General features: G+C 40.4%; 1 long non-coding RNA gene across 1 annotated transcript in view; it reads left to right on the top strand.

The window, feature by feature from the left end:
- Positions 1–14,941, top strand: part of LOC134484592 (uncharacterized) — a 32,334-nt gene extending 17,393 nt beyond the window's left edge. The window contains exon 3 of the long non-coding RNA XR_010062074.1: positions 14,735–14,941. This is a non-coding gene — a long non-coding RNA (uncharacterized LOC134484592). The remainder of the gene's footprint in view (positions 1–14,734) is intronic.
- The last annotated feature ends 2,778 nt before the right edge of the window (positions 14,942–17,719 follow it).

Here is a 17,719-nt window from a genome sequence, read left to right on the forward strand (position 1 = left end):
AGGATAGCTAAAACTATTCTCAACAATAAAAGGACTTCAGGGGGAATCACGATCCCTGAACTCAAGCAGTATTACAGAGTAATAGTGATAAAAACTGCATGGTATTGGTACAGAGACAGAAAAATAGACCAATGGAACAGAATTGATGACCCAGAAATGAACCTACACACCTCTGGGCACTTGATTTTTGAAAAATGAGACAAAACCATCAAATGCAAAAAAGATAGCATTTTCAGCAAATGGTGCTGGTTCACCTGGAGGTCAACATGTAGAAGAATGCATATCTATCCATGTTTATCACCCTGGACAAAGGATAACTCCAAGTGGATCAAGGACCTCCACTTCAAACCAGATACACTCAAACTAAAAGAAAAAAAATAGGGAAGCATCTGGAACACATGGGCACTGGAAAAAAATTCCTGGACAAAACACCAGTGGCTTATGCTCTAAGATCAAGAATCGACAAATGGGATCTCATAAAACTGCAAAGCTTCTGTAAGGCAAAGGACACTGTGGTTAGGACAAATCGGCAACCAACAGATTGGGAAAAGATCTTTACCAATCCTACAACAGATAGAGGCCTTATATCCAAAATATACAAAGAACTCATGAAGTTAGACGGCAGGGAGACAAATAACCCTATTAAAACATGGGGTTCAGAGCAAAACAAAGAATTCACAGCTGAGGAATGCCGAATGGCTGAGAAACACCTAAAGAAATGTTCAACATCTTTAGTTATAAGGGTAATCCAAATCAAAACAACCCTGAGATTTCACCTCACACCAGTGAGAATGGCTAAGATCAAAAACTCAGGTGACAGCAGATGCTGGCGAGGATGTGGAGAAAGAGGAACACTCCTCCATTGTTGGTGGGATTGCAAATTGCTACAACCATTCTCGAAATCAGTCTGGAGGATCCTCAGAAAATTGGATATTGAACTGCCTGAGGATCCAGCTATACCTCTCTTGGGCATATACCCAAAAGATGCCCCAACATATAAAAAAGACACGTGCTCCACTATGTTCATTGCAGCCTTATTTATAATAGCCAGAAGCTGGAAAGAACCCAGATGACCTTCAACAGAGGAATGGATACAGAAAATGTGGTACATCTACACAATGGAATATTACTCAGCTATCAAAAACGACTTTATGAAATTCGTAGGCAAATGGCTGGAACTGGAAAATATCATCCTGAGTGAGCTAACACAATCACAGAAAGACATACATGGTATGCACTCACTGATAAGTGGCTATTAGCCCAAATGCTTGAATTACCCTAAATGCCTAGAACAAATGAAACTCAAGACAGATGAACAAAATGTGAATGGTTCACTCCTTCTTTAAAAGGGGAACTAGAATACACTTGGCAGGGAAGAGAGAGGCAAAGATTAAAAGAGAGACTGAAGGAACACCCATTCAGAGTCTGCCCCCATGTGGCCCATGCATATATAGCCATCCAATTAGACAAGATGGGTGAAGCAAAGAAGTGCAGACCGACAGGAGCCGGATGTAGATCGCTCCTGAGAGACACAGCCAGAATACAGCAAATACAGAGGCGAATGCCAGCAGCAAACCACTGAACTGAGAACAGGACCCCCGTTTAAGGAATCAGAGAAAGAAGTGGAAGAGCTTGAAGGGGCTCGAGACCCCATATGTACAACAATGCCAAGCAACCAGAGCTTCCAGGGACTAAGCCACTACCTAAAGACTATACATGGACTGACCCTGGACTCTGACCTCATAGGTAGCAATGAATATCCTAGTAAGAGCACCAGTGGAAGGGTAAGTTCTGGGTCCTGCTAAGACTGAACCCCCAGTGAACTAGACTGTTGGGGGGAGGGGGACAATGGGGGGAGTGTGGGGAGGGGAACACCGATAAGAAATGGAGGGGGGAGGGGGATGTTTGCCCGGAAACTGGGAAAGGGAATAACACTCGAAATGTATATAAGAAATACTCAAGTTAATAATAAAAAACAAAAAAATAAACAAAAAAAAACACACACACACACAAACCCTGTGGGAGAGAGACCTCACCGCCTGGTCAGGTGGGCACTCCTGCGGCTGCAGAGCGGAGGAGACCACCATCACTACCCACCCCTGCCCACATCCCTGGCCCAAGAGGAAACTGTATAAGGCCTCTGGGTTCCTGTAGGGGAGGGCCCAGGAGCGGCAGGACCCCTGCGCCTGAGACACCTTCGGAACCTGAAGGAAACAAACCGGATAAACAGTTCTCTGCACCCAAATCCCGTGTGAGGAAGAGCTACAACTACAGAGAGGCAGACACACGTGGGAAACCAGAAGAAACTGCACTCTGTGCACATCCAGACGCCAGACGAAATCACCAAACACCATCTGGAACCCTGGTGCACGAAGGCTCACAGAAAGAGCAGCGCAGATCTTCTCATTTGTTGCCGCCTAGGAGAGGTCTTAGGCAGTGCCCCACGAGCAAACTTAAGCCTCGGGACCACAGGTAAGACCAACTTTAATGCTGCAAGTGAGCTGCCTGGTGAACTCCAGACACAGGCCCACAGGAACAGCTGAAGACATGTAGAGAGGAAAAACTACACGCCCGAAAGCAGAACACTCTGTCCCCATAACTGGCTGAAAGAAAACAGGAAAACAGGTCTACAGCACTCCTGACACACAGGCTTATAGGACAGTCTAGCCACTGTCAGAAATAGCAGAACAAAGTAACACTAGAGATAATCTCGTGGCGGGAGGCAAGCGCAGGAACCCAAGCAACAGAAACCAAGACTACATGGCATTATCGGAGCCCAATCCTCCCACCAAAACAACCATGGAATATCCAAACACACCAGAAAAGCAAGATCTAGTTTCAAAATCATATTTGATCATGATGCTAGAGGACTTCAAGAAAGACGTGAAGAACTCCCTTAGATAACAAGTAGAAGCCTACAGAGAGAAATCGCAAAAATCCCTGAAAGAATTCCAGGAAACCACAATCAAACAGTTAAAGGAATTAAAAATGGAAATAGAAGCAATCAAGAAAGAACACATGGAAACAACCCTGGATATAGAAAATCAAAAGAAGAGACAAGGAGCTGTAGATACAAGCTTCACCAACAGAATACAAGAGATGGAAGAGAGAATCTCAGGAGCAGAAGATTCCATAGAAATCAATGACTCAACTGTCAAAGATAATGTAAAGCGGAAAAAGCTACTGGTCCAAAACATACAGGAAATCCAGGACTCAATGAGAAGATCAAACCTAAGGATAATAGGTATAGAAGAGAGTGAAGACTCCCAGCTCAAAGGACAAATAAATATCTTCAACAAAATCATAGAAGAAAACTTCCCTAACCTAAAAAACGAGATACCCATAGACATACAGGAAGACTACAGAACTCCAAATAGATTGGACCAGAAAAGAAACACCTCCCGTCACATAATATTCAAAACACCAAACGCACAAAATAAAGAAAGAATATTAAAAGCAGTAAGGGAAAAAGGTCAAGTAACATATAAAGGCAGACCTATCAGAATCACACCAGACTTTTCGCCAGAAACTATGAAGGCCAGAAGATCCTGGACTGATGTCATACAGACCCTAAGAGAACACAGGTGCAAGCCCAGATTACTGTATCCTGCAAAACTCTCAATTAACATATATGGAGAAACCAAGATATTCCATGACAAAACCAAATTTACACAATATCTTTCTCCAAATCCAGCACTAGAAAGAATAATAAAGGGTAAAGCCCAACATAAGGAGGCAGGCTATACCATAGAAGAAGCAAGAAACTAATCGTCTTGGCAACAAAACAAAGAGAAGAAAAGCACACAAACATAACCTCACATCCAAATATGAATATAACAGGAAGCAATAATCACTATTCCTTAATATCTCTCAACATCAATGGCCTCAACTCCCCAATAAAAAAACATAGATTAACAAACTGGATACCCAACGAAGACCCTGCATTCTGCTGCCTACTGGAAACACACCTCAGAGACAAAGACAGAAACTACCTCAGAGTGAAAGGCTGGAAAACAACTTTCCAAGCAAATGGTCAGAAGAAGCAAGCTGGAGTAGCCATTCTAATATCAAATAAAATCAATTTTTAATTAAAAGTCATCAAAAAAGATAAGGAAGGACACTTCATATTTATCAATGGAAAAATCCACCAAGATGAACTCTCAATCCTAAATATCTATGCCCCAAATACAAGGGCACCTACATACGTAAAAGAAACCTTACTAAAGCTCAAAACACACATTGCACCTCACACAATAATAGTGGGAGATTTCAACACCCCACTCTCATCAACAGACAGATCATGGAAACAGAAATTACACAGAGACGTAGACAGACTAAGAGAAGTCATGAGCCAAATGGACTTAACAGATAATTATAGAACATTCTATCCTAAAGAAAAAGGATATAACTTCTTCTCAGCTCCTCAGGGTACTTTCTCCAAAATTGACGATATAGTTGGTCAAAAAACGGGTCTCAACAGGTAAAGAAAGATTGAAATAAGCCCATGCGTGCTATCAGACCACCACGGCCTAAAACTGGCCTTCAATAGCAATAAGGGAAGAATGCCCACATATACGTGGAAATTGAACAATGCTATACTCAATGATAACCTAGTCAAGGAAGAAATAAAGAAAGAAATTAAAAACTTTTTAGAATTTAATGAAAATGAAGGTACAACATACCCAAACTTATGGGACACAATGAAAGCTGTGCTAAGACGAAAACTCATAGCGCTGAGTGCCTGCAGAAAGAAACAGGAAAGAGCATATGTCAGCAGCTTGACAGCACACCTAAAAGCTCTAGAGCAAAAAGAAGCAAATACACCCACAAGGAGTATAAGGCAGGAAATCATCAAACTCAGAGCTGAAATCAACCAAGTAGAAACAAAAAGGACCATAGAAAGAATCAACAGAACCAAAAGTTGGTTCTTTGAGAAAATCAACAAGATAGATAAACCCTTATCCAGACTAATGAGAGGACCCAGAGAGTGTGCCCAAATTAACAAAATCAGAAATGAAAAGGGAGACATAACTACAGATTCTGAGGAAATTCAAAAAATCATCAAATCTTACTATAAAAGCCTATATTCAACAAAACTTGAAAATCTTCAGGAAATGGACAATTTCCTAGACAAATATCAGGTACGGAAGTTAAATCAGGAACAGATAAACCAGTTAAACAACCCCTAACTCCTAAGGAAATAGATAAAGTCATTAAAGGTCTCCCAACCAAAAAGAGCCCAGGTCCAGATGGGTTTAGTGCAGAATTCTATCAAACCTTCATAGAAGACCTCATACCAATATTATCCAATTTATTCCACAAAATTGAAACAGATGGATCACTCCGGAATTCCTTCTGTGAAGCCACAATCACTCTTATACCTAAACCACACAAAGACCCAACAAAGAAAGAGAACTTCAGACCAATTTCCCTTATGAATATTGATGCAAAAATACTCAATAAAATTCTGGCAAACCAAATCCAAGAGCACATCAAAACAATCATCCACCATGATCAAGTTGGCTTCATCCCAGGCATTCAGGGACGGTTTAATATACGGAAAACCACACCCGCGGATCCCGGCCTGCAGCAGCTCTCTGCTCCCAGACCGGGTGAGAGAGAGACCCAACCGCCTGGTCAGGTGGGCACTCCTGAGGCTGCAGAGCGGAAGAGACCACCAACACTGCTCACCCCTGCCCACATCCCTGGCCCAAGAGGAAACTGTATAAGGCCTCTGGGCTCCCGTGGGGGAGGGCCCAGGAGCGGCAGAACCCCTGCGCCTGAGACACCGCCGGAACCTGAAAGAAACAGACCGGATAAACAGTTTTCTGCACCCAAATCCCGTGGGAGGGAGAGCTAAACCTTCAGAGAGGCAGACAAGCCTGGGAAACCAGAAGAGACTGCTCCCTGCACACACATCTCGGACGCCAGAGGAAAAAGCCAAAGACCATCTGGAACCCTGGTGCACTGAAGCTCCCGGAAGGGGCGGCACAGGTCTTCCTGATTGCTGCCGCTGCAGAGAGCCCGTGGGCAGCACCCCATGAGTGAACTTGAGCCTCAGGACCACAGGTAAGACCAAATTTTCTGCTGCAAGAAAGCTGCCTGGTGAACTCAAGACACAGGCCCACAGGAACAGCTGAAGACCTGTAGAGAGGAAAAACTACACGCCCGAAGGAAGAACACTCTGTCCCCATAACTGACTGAAAGAGAGGAAAACAGGTCTACAGCACTCCTGACACACAGGCTTATAGGACAGTCTAGCCACTGTCAGAAATAGCAGAACAAAGTAACACTAGAGATAATCTGATGGCGAGAGGCAAGCGCAGGAACCCAAGCAACAGAAACCAAGACTACATGGCATCATCGGAGCCCAATTCTCCCACCAAAGCAAACACGGAATATCCAAACACACCAGAAAAGCAAGATCTAGTTTCAAAATCATATTTGATCATGATGCTGGAGGACTTCAAGAAAGACATGAACACACTTAGGGAAGCACAGGAAAACATTAATAAACAAGTAAAAGCCTACAGAGAGGAATCGCAAAAATCCCTGAAAGAATTCCAGGAAAACACAATCAAACAGTTGAAGGAATTAAAAATGGAAATAGAAGCAATCAAGAAAGAACACATGGAAACAACCCTGGATATAGAAAACCAAAAGAAGAGACAAGGAGCTGTAGATACAAGCTTCACCAACAGAATACAAGAGATGGAAGAGAGAATCTCAGGAGCAGAAGATTCCATAGAAATCATTGACTCAACTGTCAAAGATAATGTAAAGCGGAAAAAGCTACTGGTCCAAAACATACAGGAAATCCAGGACTCAATGAGAAGATCAAACCTAAGGATAATAGGTATAGAAGAGAGTGAAGACTCCCAGCTCAAAGGACCAGTAAATATCTTCAACAAAATCATAGAAGAAAACTTCCCTAACCTAAAAAAAGAGATACCCATAGACATACAAGAAGCCTACAGAACTCCAAATAGATTGGACCATAAAAGAAACACCTCCCGTCACATAATTGTCAAAACACCAAACGCACAAAATAAAGAAAGAATACTAAAAGCAGTAAGGGAAAAAGGTCAAGTAACATATAAAGGGAGACCTATCAGAATCACACCAGACTTCTCGCCAGAAACTATGAAGGCCAGAAGATCCTGGACTGATGTTATACAGACCCTAAGAGAACACAAATGCCAGCCCAGGTTACTGTATCCAGCAAAACTCTCAATTAACATTGATGGAGAAACCAAGATATTCCATGACAAAACCAAATTTACACAATATCTTTCTCCAAATCCAGCACTAGAAAGAATAATAAAGTGTAAAGCCCAACATAAGGAGGCAGGCTATACCCTAGAAGAAGCAAGAAACTAATCGTCTTGGCAACAAAACAAAGAGAAGAAAAGCACACAAACATAGCCTCACATCCAAATATGAATATAACAGGAAGCAATAATCACTATTCCTTAATATCTCTCAACATCAATGGCCTCAACTCCCCAATAAAAAAACATAGATTAACAAACTGGATACCCAACGAAGACCCTGCATTCTGCTGCCTACTGGAAACACACCTCAGAGACAAAGACAGACACTACCTCAGAGTGAAAGGCTGGAAAACAACTTTCCAAGCAAATGGTCAGAAGAAGCAAGCTGGAGTAGCCATTCTAATATCAAATAAAATCAATTTTTAATTAAAAGTCATCAAAAAAGATAAGGAAGGACACTTCATATTTATCAATGGAAAAATCCACCAAGATGAACTCTCAATCCTAAATATCTATGCCCCAAATACAAGGGCACCTACATACGTAAAAGAAACCGTACTAAAGCTCAAAACACACATTGCACCTCACACAATAATAGTGGGAGATTTCAACACCCCACTCTCATCAACAGACAGATCATGGAAACAGAAATTACACAGTGATGTCGACAGACTAAGAGAAGTCATGAGCCAAATGGACTTAACGGATATTTATAGAACATTCTATCCTAAAGAAAAAGGATATAACTTCTTCTCAGCTCCTCAGGGTACTTTCTCCAAAATTGACGATATAGTTGGTCAATAAACGGGCCTCAACAGGTAAAGAAAGATTGAAATAAGCCCATGCGTGCTATCAGACCACCACGGCCTAAAACTGGCCTTCAATAACAATAAGGGAAGAATGCCCACATATACGTGGAAATTGAACAATGCTATACTCAATGATAACCTAGTCAAGGAAGAAATAAAGAAAGAAATTAAAAACTTTTTAGAATTTAATGAAAATGAAGATACAACATACTCAAACTTATGGGACACAATGAAAGCTGTGCTAAGAGGAAAACTCATAGGGCTGAGTGCCTACAGAAAGAAACAGGAAAGAGCATATGTCAGCAGCTTGACAGCACACCTAAAAGCTCTAGAACAAAAGGAAGCAAATACACCCAGGAGGAGTAGAAGGCAGGAAATAATCAAACTCAGAGCTGAAATCAACCAAGTAGAAACAAAAAGGACCATAGAAAGAATCAACAGAACCAAAAGTTGGTTCTTTGAGAAAATCAACAAGATAGATAAACCCTTAGCCAGACGAACGAGAGGACACAGAGAGTGCGTCCAAATTAACAAAATCAGAAATGAAAAGGGAGACATAACTACAGATTCACAGGAAATTCAAAAAATCATCAGATCTTACTATAAAAACCTATATTCAACAAAACTTGAAAATCTTCAGGAAATGGACAATTTCCTAGACAGATACCAGTTATCGAAGTTAAATCAGGAACAGATAAACCAGTTAAACAACCCCATAACTCCTAAGGAAATAGAAGCAGTCATTAAAGGTCTCCCAACCAAAAAGAGTCCAGGTCCAGACGCGTTTAGTGCAGAATTCTATCAAACCTTCATAGAAGACCTCATACCAATATTATCCAAACTGTTCCACAAAATTGAAACAGATGGAGCCCTACCGAATTCCTTCTACGAAGCCACTATTACTCTTATACCTATACCACACAAAGACACAACAAAGAAAGAGAACTTCAGACCAATTTCCCTTATGAATATCGATGCTAAAAAACTCAATAAATATCTGGCAAACCGAATCCGAGAGCACATCAAAACAATCATCCACCATGATCAAGTAGGCTTCATCCCAGTTTTGCAGGGATGGTTTAATATACGGAAAACCATCGATGTGATCAATTATATAAACAAACTGAAAGAACAAAACCAAATGATCATTTCATTAGATGCTGAGAAAGCATTTGACAAAATTCAACACCCCTTCATGATAAAAGTCCTAGAAAGAATAGGAATTCAAAGCCCATACCTAAACATAGTAAAAGCCATATACAGCAAACCAGTTGCTAATATTAAACTAAATGGAGAGAAACTTGAAACAATCCCACTAAAATCAGAGACTAGACAAGGCTGCCCACTCTCTCCCTACTTATTCAATATAGTTCTTGAAATTCTAGCCAGAGCATTCAGACAACAAAAGGAGGTCAAGGGTATAACGATCCAAAAAGAAGAAGTCAAAATATCACTATTTGCAGATGATATGATAGTATATTTAAGTGATCACAAAAGTTCCACCAGACAACTGCTAAAGCTAATATACAACTTCAGCAAAGTGGCTGGGTATAAAATTAACTCAAGTAAATCAGTAGCCTTCCTCTGCATAAAAGAGAAACAAGCCGAGAAAGAAATTAGGGAAACAACACACTTCATAATAGACCCAAATAATATAAAGTACCTCGGTGTGACTTTAACCAAGCAAGTAAAAGATCTGTACAATAAGAACTTCAAGACACTGAAGAAAGAAATTGAAGAAGACCTCAGAAGATGGAAAGATCTCCCATGCTCATTGATTGGCGGGATTAATATAGTAAAAATGGCCATTTTACCAAAAGCGATCTACAGAGTCAATGCAATCCCCATCAAAATACCAATCCAATTCTTCAAAGAGTTAGACAGAACAATTTGAAAATTCATCTGGAATAACAAAAAACCCAGGATAGCTAAAGCTATCCTCAACAATAAAAGGACTTCAGGGAGAATCACTATCCCTGATATCAAGCAGTATTACAGAGCATTAGTGATAAAAACTGCATGGTATTGGTACAGTGACAGACAGATAGACCAATGGAATAGAATTGAAGACCCAGAAATGAACCCACACACCTATGGTCACTTGATTTTTGACAAATGAGCCAAAACCATCCAATGGAAAAAAGATAGCATTTTCAGCAAATGGTGCTGGTTCAACTGGAGGTCAACATATAGAAGAATGCAGATCGATCCATGCTTATCACCCTGTACAAAGATTAAGTCCAAGTGGATCAACGACCTCCACATCAAAGCAGACACACTCAAACTAATAGAAGAAAAACTAGGGAAGCATCTGGAACACATGGGCACTGGAAAAAATTTCCTGAACAAAACACCAATGGCTTATGCTCTAAGATCAAGAATCGACAAATGGGATCTCATAAAACTGCAAAGCTTCTGTAAGGCAAACGACACTGTGGTTAGGCCAAAACGGCAACCAACAGTTTGGGAAAAGATCTTTACCAATCCTACAACAGATAGAGGCCTTATATCCAAAATATACAAAGAACTCAAGAAGTTAGACTGCAGCGAGACAAATAACCCTATTAAAAAATGGGGTTCAGAGCTAAAGAAACTATTAACTGCTGAGGAATGCCGAGTGGCTGAGAAACACCTAAAGAAATGTTCAACATCTTTACTCATAAGGGAAATGCAAATCAAAACAACCCTGAGATTTCACCTCACACCAGTGAGAATGGATAAGATCAAAAACTCAGATGACAGCAGATGCTGGCGAGGATGTGGAGAAAGAGGAACACTCCTCCATTGTTGGTGGGATTGCAGACTGGTACAACCATTCTGGAAATCAGTCTGGATGTTCCTCAGAAAATTGGACATTGAACTGCCTGAGGATCCAGCTATACCTCTCTTGGGCATATACCCAAAAGATGCCCCAACATATAAAAAAGACACATGCTCCACTATGTTCATCGCAGCCTTATTTATAATAGCCAGAAGCTGGAAAGAGCCCAGATGCCCTTCAACAGAGTAATGGATACAGAAAATGTGGTACATCTACACAATGGAATATTACTCAGCTATCAAAAACAACGACTTTATGAAATTTCTTAGGCAAATGGTTGGAATTGGAAAATATCCTGAGTGAGCTAACCCAATCACAGAAAGATATACATGGTATGCACTCATTGATAAGTTGCTATTAGCCCAAATGCTTGAATTACCCTAGATGCCTAGAACAAATGAAACTCAAGACGGATGGTCAAAATATGAATGCTTCTCTCCTTCTTTAAAAGGGGAAAAAGAATAACCTTGGCAGGGAAGGGAGAGGCAAAGATTAAAACAGAGACTGAAGGTACACCCATTCACAGCCTGCCCCTCATGTGGCCCATACATATACAGCCACCCAATTAGAGTATGAAGCAAAGAAGTGCAGACAGACAGGAGCCGGATGTAGATCGCTCCTGAGAGACACAGCCAGAATACAGCAAACACAGAGGCGAATGCCAGCAGCAAACCACTGAACTGAGAATAGGACACCCGTTGAAGGAATCAGAGAAAGAACTGGAAGAGCTTGAAGGCGCTTGAGACCCCATATGTACAACAATGCCAAGCAACTAGAGCTTCCAGGGACTAAGCCACTACCTAAAGACTATACATGGACTGACCCTGGACTCTGACCTCATAGGTAGCAATGAATATCCTAGTGCGAGCACCAGTTGAAGGGGAAGCCCTGGGTCCTGCTAAGACTGAACCCCCAGTGAACTAGACTGTTGGGAGGGCGGCAATGGTGGGATGGTTGAGAGGGGAACACCCATAAGGAAGGAGAGGGGGGAGGGGAATGTTTGCCCAGAAACTGGGAAAGGGAATAACACTCGAAATGTATATAAGAAATACTCAAGTTAAAAAAAAATTCTCAAAAGAAGAGTTGAGCCTCTTCTGACACTGCAGTCCCCATGACTCTCCCACAAAGAAAGCCTAAATACCCAAAAGGAGAGCAATGCCTGACCTACTCCAGTGAGATGTGCCAATTCTCATTCTTAGAATCTAACCAAGGAGTGGAAACTTTGACAATTGTTTTTAAAATGTGACATTCTACAAAAATAGGCAAAAAACTCAGAAATGGCTAATAGATTAAAAAAAAGAGTTAGAATTATATTGTTAAATGATATTTCCCCAACATCATGTAAATAGATTTTATTTTGCTTCAGTTAATAAAACATGCTATAGGAGGAAAATTTTAATTTCCTCTTTTTTTTAAACAAAATTTAACTTTTACATCCCCCTACCTATCAGAAAATCAATATTCTTATACTGGAAGATGTGCCAGGCACAGGTCAAATTTCTAGTATAACCTGTTATTACAATCATCAGTCTTGTCAGTTTCAAATGATGTTCACATCATGCCTGTAAAACACAATGATAAACATGCAGTATAACCATAAGGGCAGTGCAATGGTGTAAATAGCTTGGTGATAGCCAACAGCTCTCTAACTTGGCTTAAGTCCTGTTCAATGAAAATCGTTTGTAGTAGAAATGTAGCCATGTATATGACTATTGAAGCTGTGGGTGCGAAGGAGAATTTACAGCCCCTTACTTACTTAAGCCAGTATCATACCTAACAACAATCAAAGCCATGTGTCCTTATATACAGAATTAATTACAGTCTCTGGAACAAACATCACAGTAAAAATCCCAGCCATAAAAAATGCAGGATAGTAATTTCAAGCCCAGTCTCAATGACTATATCTACAAAATGTCACATGATTCAAGGCTGAGGAACATTACCGAAGAGGGAGCATGAAGATTGTAAGAGACTAAAGTTTTCTATGAGATGGTGTCTCAATGTAACACCAGAAATTACACTTATATCATCTCACTAAAACTACTGCCTAAACAACAGCTGACGAAGAGAGGGAATGGAGAAGAATGGAACTTTAGTTCTCTTTCTGTTTCAAATTCTTCTTCTTCTTCTTCTTCTCCTTCTTCTTCTTCTTCTTCTTCTTCTTCTTCTTCTTCTTCTTCTTCTTCTTCTTCTTCTTCTTCTTCTTCTTCCTCTTCTTCCTCTCTCTCTCTCTCTCTCTCTCTCTCTCTCTCTCTCTCTCTCTCTCTCTCTCATTGTTGGAGATTTCATGTTTACATTTCAAATGTTATTCCCTGTCCATGTTTTCAGTCCACAAGCCCCTTAAACCTTCCCCCAACTCTTCTGTAAGGAAGTTCACATTCCCACCCATGGCCTCCCCACACTTCCCCATTTTCCCCAACACTGGGGGTCCTACCTTGGTAGAAACAAGAGTTTCTCATTACATTTTTCCCAGCAAGGCCATCCTTTGCTACATATGCAGTTGGAACCATGGGTCTGTCTATGTATAATCTTTCTCTTGTGGTTTGGTCCTGGTATCTCTGGTTGTTTGGCAATGTTATTATTATGGGGTTGCAAATCACTTCAGCTCTTTCAATCCTTTCTCTAATTCCTCCAACCGGGTTCTGGTTCTTGGTTCAGTGGTTTGCTCTTTCCATTTTCCTCTGTATTTGACATATTCTGGCTGTGTCTCTCAGGAGGGTTCAATATCCAGTCATTGTCAGCCTGCACTTCTTAACTTCATCCATCTTAACTAGTTTTGGTGTCTGTACATATATGGGCTACATGTGAGTCAGGCTCTGAATGGCAGGTCCTTCAGTCACTGTTATGAACTTTGCCTCCTTATCCCCTGTCACGGGTATTTTGGTTCCCCTTTTAAAGAAGGAGTGAAGCATCTGCATTTTGGTCATCCTTCTTCAGCTTCATGTGGTCTGTGTATGGCATGATGGGTATTTCAAGCTTTTTGCTAATATCTGTTTATCAATGAATGCATATCAAGTGTGTTTTTCTGTGATTGAGTAACCTCACTCAGGATGATATTTTCTAGTTCCTTTTATATGACTAGAATTTCATGAAGTCATTGTTTTTACAGCTGAGTAATATTCCATTTTGTAGATGTACCACATTTCTGTATCCATTCTTCTGTTGAAGGGCATCTGGGTTCTTTCCTGCTTCTAACTATTTTAAATATGGCTGCTATGAATACAGACAAATATATTTCTCGGTTGTATGTTGGACAATATTTTGGGTATATGCTCAGGATAGTTGTAGCTGCGTCCTCATTCATGGAATGTCCAATATTCTGAGGAAACTTCAGTGTGATTTTCCGAAGGGTTGTACAAGTCTGAAATCTCACCAACAATGGAGGAGTGTTCCTCATTCTCCACATCCTCACCAGCATCTTCTGTCACCTGAGATTTATATCTTAGCCATTCTCATTGGTGTGAGGTAGACGCTCAGATTTGTTTTGATTTGAATTTCCCTGATTACTAAGTATGTTGAACATTTATTTATGTGTTTTTTGGCCATTTGATAACCTGCATCTGAGAATGTTTTGTAACTCACAGTACCCCATTTTTTAATTCTGTTTTTGCTTTCTAAAGTCTAACTTCTTAAGATCTTTGTATATTTTGGATATTACCCACTATCAGATATAGGATTGGTAAAAATGTTTTCCCAAACTGTTGGTTGCAGTTTTGTCTAAATGACAATGTATTTTGCCTTACAGAACTTTGCTATTTTATGAGGTCCTATTTGTCAATTCTTGATCTTAGAGCATAAGTCATGTTTTTTTTTTTTTGTTTTTTTTTCAGGAAACTTTCTCCAGTGCCCATGTGTTGAAGACTCTTCCCCATCTTTTCTTCTATTAGTGTAGTGCCCACCTCGACCAGCAAGGAAGACACATCACCGTTGGATTCTTCTCAACAGCCTTTATTTCAGGAAAACCTCATTCTTGATGAGGGGGGCCCCGAGGGAAAAAAGGCACTCCCCCTAAATACAAGAAAGGCTGTGGTTGTAAATTTGTCCTCTGGGGATTGGTGGAGTATGAAATACCTTATTAGCGTGAATATCACTCCAGTCTGATAACTGCCGGAGAAATGTCAATACATGCACATTGTAGGTGTTTATCACTAACAACCACAAGATGTCGGAGCCATCTTTAGACACTCCCTACATCTCCCTCTTTTTTGTTTTCTAAAAATGACTGTCTAGATCTTGGTGTCACATCAGTATATGTCATTGTTTCTGTCTTAGGTCGTTCTTCTCCAGGACTCGGCCTTACTTGTCCTTGTGTAACCCTATCGACACCAAGCCCCTGTCTTAGGTTGGTCTGAACCTGAGGAATGGTGTCCGTCTCTGGATATAATGACTTCACATGACAGTGACAAAATATAGTCTAGGGCAAACTCTTAATTTTTTAAAGAGGCCTGCCATATATTGGGAGATGCACCAATTTCAATGGCAACCATAGCCTGGTAAACAATCGCTTTGTGTCTGTCATGTTCTCGTTGTAAACCGCAAAAGAGCCATAGACATACTCCACATCCCAAGAGGACAATGGCTCCCCAGGCAAAAATGCTAGCCCATTCTTTAAAAAAAAGAGAGCATTGGTAATCCATGATGTGAAATCTCTAAACGTGATGGGTTCCATTCTAGTATTGTTAAGGACAAGAATCTGTATCAGCAATTGTCTTGATAATTGCTCTGCTTTCATGGACCAGTTTCCTTTTAGATAATTTGGGATTTCTTTGTTCTGTTAGAATACTGAGAAAAGTTAACCTGTAAAGAGTAATACATGAAAAACTACAATTATGTATCCTAATCAAAGTTGTAATGTTCAACTTAGCAGAATTATTGATTGATGTGTTTTCACTGCCTGAAGAAGCTACTTGGGCAATTTGACTCAAAGCAGCCAGGATGGTTCCAGTGCCCACAGCACTATTGTTCATAGGATCTAACCAATTGGCCAATGTGGTCCTTCACAACCATATAAAATGCTGGGAGGAATTTTTAAGAGTGAAACATAATGTATGTAACAAAGAATTATTAGTGGCAGTATACCGTTGGGGCAATTCTACATTTGGCGCTATACAAGGAACATCATGCAAACAGGATGTACAGAAAAAGTTGGAAAACAGTAGAATTGCTGTGAATTGGGATAAGTACTGGCCAGTATCTGGCAATGGCACACAGAGTGAGTGAATCAACCTGGATTACCATTTCCACCAGTAATGGTAGGGTTTGTAGTCTCATCTTCACGAATAGCAGGAGGCAGTTTGCAAGTCAAATATTCAGGCACCCATATTGGATTGTCTTGATTCTGTGGAAAAACACAAACAGCGCCCCTAGATCTCAAAATTACGAGTCTGGGCCACACCATTCACCAGTTAAAACATCCTTCCTCTTTAAGTCTGCATTAGCCATAGGTTTAGTAGCAGCATGGCGATCCGCAGCAGTGCGGCCATGCACATCTAAAATTAAGAAATTTAGAGTAAAAGGAGCTAAAGACAACTGTTCTCTTGGTGTTCTGCCATTGGCAATTTCCCCTTTTTGTTTTTGAAAGAGCTTTTTTAAGGTACGATCTATTCTTTTCACAATTCTTTGACCTTGGGGATTGTATGGCAATCTAGTACTATGACTGACCTGCACTGTCTGGCAAAATGTGTGAAAGGAGTTTACAGTGTAGGCAGTACCGTTGTCTGTATTGAGACTATCAGGCTTTCCCCAGGCTGCCCATGTCTGTAAGCAATGACTAATGGCATTATGAGACTTTTCACCAGTCATCAGAGGGGCATGTATAATACGGGAACAGGTATCAACAGAAACATGAGCATATTTTAAATTTCCAAATTGAGATATGTATGTGACATCCATCTGTCAAAATTTTCGCGGGATCAGACCACGAGGGTTAATTCACACATGAGGAAGGAGGTGAAACTGAACACAATTCTCACCTTTATACAACATCACGAGCTGCAGCTCTAGAGATTTTAAATTTTTGTTGAAGAGTGAAAACAGGAACATGAAACTTTTGATGAAATTCTCTAGCGAGATCAACCAGAGCAGCATGAAAAATAAACTCTCTACGAGTACTAGCATCCATCAGGATGTTATTATTGGCCATGGGACCAGGCAATTTAGTATGAGCTCGGATATGTTGTATGAAAACCTTATTTTTTCTGGCCCAAAACAATTTTTGTAATACTAAAAGAATTTGACCCACAGTACTAGTCGACATAATTGGCCCTGCAATTTCAAGTGAGCGCAGAGCATTAACTACTTAAGCAGAATCAGAAATTATATTCAAAGAATCATGAAATCTTTTAAAAACTTCCAATACAATTTTACATTCTGCAATTTGGGGGGTGCCTGGACTGTACTGAATTAATACTGGTTCTTGAGAATAAACCATATAGGCACCTACACCTGTTTTGGAGCTATCTCTATAAATATCTAACGCTCCAGACAAAGGCTCTGAGGCAGCGAATTTAGGAAAGATCACAGGATGTTCAGTAAAAAATTGTAACAAACGATCCTTAGCATAATGATTTTCAAACTCTCCATCAAAACTACAGCATAATATGGCCCAGTCATCTATCAGGGCACACAATGTTTCCACCTGAGTGGTAGTATATGGTATAATTTTCTTGGACAAAATAACAAAATGCTGAATACAAGATTTAACACCTAACATAGCAAGCTGTTCGACAGCAGAGGAAAAATATTCAAGGGTTTTATTCGGAGAAATATGGGGATAAATCCACAGTAGTGGTCCTTTTTGCCATAGCACTCCTGTA

This window comes from Rattus norvegicus (genome assembly GCF_036323735.1).
Source record: "Rattus norvegicus strain BN/NHsdMcwi chromosome Y unlocalized genomic scaffold, GRCr8 chrY_unlocalized_14, whole genome shotgun sequence".
NCBI classification, from domain to species: domain Eukaryota; kingdom Metazoa; phylum Chordata; class Mammalia; order Rodentia; family Muridae; genus Rattus; species Rattus norvegicus.